We start from the raw sequence: 6,022 nt of genomic DNA on the forward strand, positions 1-6,022 counted from the left end.
GGTTGGACATTAGCTGCATTGACTATTTCACCCCATGTTGGCATTCTTCTGGGTCTGTAAATGGTGTTGACTAGTGATACTGATGGCATTCTCTAGTACTTATATGTTTTGGTNATGGTTGAAGAATTAATAAAATTTTGTATACTTTTAACATAATTATTAACTAAATGTTATTAATTCTTCTCCCATTTTCGAAAATTCCAGAATTTATTCTAAATATAATATCGCCGTCTTCCTCTGCGACCCTTTCACTTCTAAAAATTTGCATAATTGTGTTAAACTACTATAAAGTAGTGCAACGTTTGATTGCTAATAACTCTGATCAACACTTTTAGTGAATACTACAAATTTAAAATAGAGTTTGTATACTTTTAACGTAGTTATTAACTAAATTTTATTAAAATTTATTAGATGACACTCCGACAGTTCCCTTGTAAGAGCCTCAGATTGTTCTTGGCAAGGAATTTCGTTACTGCCTGGTGGTTTTTGCGACTATTTGGTGCATCAGAGATTTGCTCTGATGCACCAAATAGTCGCAAGTTTCATGATGACTTCTACGGAAGTTGCAATGTTGTAGCAAGTATTGTGATGACTTCTAACTCCATTTGCTGGTACGTGGGGGCAGTCTGGCAGGATTTTAAAGCTGCTAATGTGGCTGGGATTAACTGGTTGAAATCGGATCTCGTAGGAGGTGAGATGTACTTGGGACCTCGTTGTGGTGTGTTTGCACAATTATGGGCACATTCTCTTTTGTATAGATATAATATGGAGTGGTTACTGCTGCCGTTTTTTAATCAATTTGTCACATATGCAAAAAACGACAGCAGTAACCATTCCATATTATAACTATATAAAAGAGAATGCGCCCGTAATTGTGCATAACACACTGTAACGGGGTCCCAAGTACATCTCACCTCCTACGAGATCCAATTTCAACCAGTTAATCCCAGCCACATTAGCAGCTTTAAAGACAGCATTGCTTAAGTGCTGTAATAATAGAAGGATTACATTTATTTGGAAGCGCTCCTCACAGTGACCACGGATGGATGCAACGGATCATCCCTACCCTCAACTTGCCCGAAATATGGGTTACTTTATACCAGCGTTTAAACAACAAAATGCGTCAAGAATCGCACGATTAGTACGATCACTCCTCAATGCATGCACTGCTAGTCATGTGGATTTAAGATCTTTCAAACGCCCACAAAAGCTTGTTGCACGTTGCCAACGGAATTACCGAATGTTATAATTTAAAAATTGACAAGAAAATTTTCCGTTTTCTACTTGGAACACTCTGCACATTCTATTTTTTCAAATGTTATTTTTTGCCTGAGGACGACAATATAATACTTGTTGAAAGTACTTGCGATATAAGAAAATCGTGTTAACGCTGAACTCAGTGCTTGTTATCAAGAAGCTATTGAATAAACAATTAACATAGCATAAATAATTTTCTTTATTTTATAAAATGGTATCTCTAGTTGGATTATACACTTGCAACAATTAAGACATTCTAATCAGAAGACTTCACACTTTTTAAAAAAACTCCTTAAATGTAAATTCTGTTTAAACTGATTTTTTTAATAAAAACTTTTTAGAAAAATTAAGCATTTTCAGACTTTGTTTATTGATAAGATTTAACATGAAGAAAATAGATTGAGGAATGCTGGATTACTGCCGTGTCTCCATATCAAAATGAACATAAATAAAACAAGAGATAATTCTTGCAGCTACTGAATACTATATTACAGTACTATAGCTATATGAATACTATAGGAATTATCAGTAGTTCAAGTGGATATTTAATCAATTGTCTTTATATTATTGGAATTATCAAGATCAGAATGGTTTTCTTATACTAATTCTTCTATTATGTATATATCAGTAGCTTTGTAGAATTTAACTTGAGATTGTAGAAAGCCATTGTTTTTGGAATAGTAATAGCAAAATGACTGAATAAAATTAGCCTGACACAGAAATGCATTATTATGCTTAAAAATGCAATTTTTCTGAAAATGTTTTTAAATACAAATTAAGAACTTTTAGAGGCATTTGGAATCTTTCATAATAAAACAAACGGATTGCATTAACAATAAAGAAAGCAAGATCTTGCTTGTTGTTTGCCTGGCAATCATTCTTCAACAACCCCTTACAGCAAGGGGACACAATTACACCTAAGCATCTAATTAAAGTTAAGCTGTTATTGTTATATAACATCTAATGCATAACTTTTGTTAATTGTTATTTCTATGTATTGTTTCTGTTTTAATTTTTTTAATTGTATTTTATTTTGAATGTTGTTTAGATAACATATATACATATACAGTAAAACCTGTCTATGGCGACCATCCACGGTTCCTTCAAAAAGTGGTCTTTTAGACAGGTGGTCGTCCAATACAGGTGTTGTAATACCATATTTCCGTACGTATTTTGCACACTTTTTAGCCATTTCTACTATGCAAAACTCGAGGTGAGCAAAAGTAAGCGAACTTTTTCAACGATAGGGCTATATTGGTATTGTATTTTATTCTTATTGGATTACCAGATTTACAGGAGTCGTCATGATATTATAATACAGACAGGGCCGTGCGGTAGATTTTCTAAGTATGATGCAAGTCTTCGAAATGCCGCCTCTTATATGTTTTTTTTCCGTCCCTTATATAAATTATTAGTCTTATATAGGCTATAATTGTTATTATTTGGTGTAACTTACCAGGGCCGTGCGGTAGATTTTCTAAGTATGATTCAAGTCTTTGAAATTCTACCCCTTAAATGTTTTTTATGCCGCCCCCTCACGGTGCCGCCTGATACGGCCGCATCTCTGCATCATAGCATGGCACGGCCCTGAAGACAGATTTAATACCAATATTTTAAAGATTAATACAATACTCGCATTTTCTCGATTATAATGCACACTTTCTTTTTTCCGACATAATTAATTCGACTCGGTTCTTTTCATTCGCTCCTCAGTTACGTGTATTACGTCATCAATATACAACCGCGTCTATCTCTCCATCACTTTGTTTTTGGTTTGCGTTAGTTTAATCTTATTTTAACTTTAAAAATACTGTATTTTTTTAATATTTAATATTTTCTTAATTAATTAAGTACAATAAGAAAAATTATTAATTAATAATAAAACGATTTTATTATTTTTTCTCATTATACGATTTCATTACAATCGCGGAATCGAAAAAGGAAGTAAAACTGATTTTTGCATTAATGCGTTTATTGTTTTTTGAATATTTTGCCTGCGAAAATTACTTGGATATTATTTTTCTAAAAATATCGTGGAAATAAGGTAGGTTGATACAGAAACTATTTATCGCACGTGTACTGTATATGAGCTTCAAAATAAATAAATAAAAATAGATTTTATCAAACGATGAGATCAGCCGATTAATTGTATCGTGTACAATATTTTACACCCCCAAGGAAAATACTGTAAGTCTAGGGTAAAATAAATTTTGTTTTCCCACAGTTAAACTTTGCCGCTAATTGCTGTTGTGATAACTTTAATACGATTTTCTAACGACAGCACTTTGCATTTCAGACATTTTCTAACAAACTGAAATGAATTTCCTTTGTTGCTACACTAATTTATTAACACCTGCACCTAATTTCAAGGGTGGGAAAAGTGCCCGGGATGGGTTCTTACAATAGTTTAGACCAAATACATTCGCGAAAATGGTCGCTTATTACAGGTGTTGTATGTTGTTTCGGACAAAAAATCGATGCCTGCGGTCGCGTTACACAGGTGGTCGTTTAATACAGGTAACTTATATGAAGACTCATTGGATAAACTATTCCATGCCAGACATTTTTGCCCGTCTAATGCAGGTGGTCGCCTAAGCAGTTTTCACTGTATTTGTATATCTAATTATTTTTGTGACTGTAGGGTCGGTGTCTCTTTGACACCACGTCAGGAGACCTAAATCTGACACCACCGAGTCTCTGGGGGACTCGGAAATCGCGACGTTAAGTCACGTGAGCGGTAGCGGGTGAGCGATTGGATTCGGAGTAGAGGTGAGGAGAGAGACGAGGAAGTGACTTACTCGTACTCCATATTTTCTAACAAATAACAATTTTAATAAAACTAAAGGAAATACAAAGAGAGTCAATTTCGGTCATAGCCCCTATTTATACTATTCCGTTCGAGAGAGAGAGTTTACAAACGAATCGCGGGTTGATAAATACCTTGTCGATGGACTGTTCTTTACAGTAATTCCGAATCTTGTCTGTTCACTGGTGTGGAGGCATGGAGAAGTGTAGATGTTATTCTTAAACAGGCACAATCTTTTCCTCTCGGTGTTAATTTTGGGTCACGGTTTTAATCCTGGAGCACAACTTTTGTTGAGCGGACTTTGTGAAGATGACTGTTGTAGAGGGACTTCGGATGACGACTGACTTCTGGGTCTTTTTTTCTTTCTCTCATTATTCCTCTTGGGTTTTTTCCATGAGGTCAGGTGGTTGCCGTTAACGGTCTGGCGTCCAATATGGATTTTCCATCAAAAGTTCCTTGTGACACATCCCTGACCAACTTGATCTGACTCAACAAGGAACAAACTCCGTGGGAAATAATTTTTATGGCTTTTAGCCTAACTCGATAAAACGCTCGAATTTAACCGATTAAAGTTTCCAATAATTAAAATTTAAAATAACACTTTATTGTGGGTCTGTTCGTCCCTCACATNGCTTTTAGCCTAACTCGATAAAACGCTCGAATTTAACCGATTAAAGTTTCCAATAATTAAAATTTAAAATAACACTTTATTGTGGGTCTGTTCGTCCCTCACATCACCCCGGCCTTTCCAAAATCGGGCTTGTTCTGAGTGAGCAAGATCGATTTTAATGAGCTGAAGTTTCGATCGAAGATAGAGGATGTAGGGTATTTCCTCAAGGTTCTTGATGTCTCAAGGTTCTTGATGAAATCCGGCTTAAGAAAATGATAAGGACCCGTTTTGTGAACACAATATAGTTAAGAGTCTCTCTCTCTCTCTCTTTGAGTGAATAATACTAACATGAATTATTTCCGACATTGATATGATTATTTCTATGATATGGTTATCATTCTAACTAATTATTTCCGACAATATATTTTTTTTGCGATATACAGAGGTTTAATGGATTTATAATCTACTCTCTCTCTCTCTTGTAAATTTTGTCTGTTGTCTTAATTAACTCTGTCTTGTTAATTTTGGTTGACCGCTATTTCCTTCCTTTGGCGGGCTAGCCTTTCGTTTGGGAATTCGACTTCGTCTAGGCGTCGGGAGAATCCAGGGATGTCTTCCACTGGTCCCCGGCTGCGTAATGCATACGAATGAGAGGAAGTAGGTTCTCTTGGTTCTTCTCTAGGAGTAGATTCTATTATTCTCTCTTCACTTTCGGAATCATCTTCCTCGGATTCTAAATCCGTTTCTGGTTGTGATTGAATTTCGGTGAGGATTAATTCATCCCATGGGTCCACACTTAGGGAAGGTTGGCGGGATAATACCTTAGGTTGTGTAGATGTTGGTGTCGGAAATCGGTCTAAACTTTCTGACCTTTCGAATTCTTGTCTAGCGGTGCAATGTTTCAATCTATTAGCATGAACTTGGAGTTGTTTCTTCGTTTGAATATTTTCAATAAGGAACGTGACAGGACTTAATTTGGATATGATACGAAATGGGCCGGACCATCGGGGTGCTAATTTCCTTTTTAACCCTTGAGGTAGGACAACTTCATTAAGGAAGACTCGATCGCCTACCTGATATGTAGGAATTTTATGAGTTCGGCGATGTATTTTTTGACGTTCTCTGGCTGCTGCTTCGGCATATTCTTGTGCTAATTGATGGGCACTGGCCATTCGAAGGTGGAGTTCCGATGCGAAGTTATCTTCTACATCGTATTTAGTTCTGGTCGGACGGGTGATAAGGTCAAAGGGNTTAAAAACAACTGATCAAATCGTTGTGTGCGATTAAACTTTTAAATTTGAAAGGAAAAAACCATTAACTTGATCATACATAAAGTAATTTTTTTATAT

The sequence above is a fragment of the Centruroides sculpturatus genome, unplaced genomic scaffold (genome assembly GCF_000671375.1).
Source record: "Centruroides sculpturatus isolate CEXI.00-Female unplaced genomic scaffold, Cexi_2.0 scaffold1446, whole genome shotgun sequence".
Lineage (NCBI taxonomy): Eukaryota > Metazoa > Arthropoda > Arachnida > Scorpiones > Buthidae > Centruroides > Centruroides sculpturatus.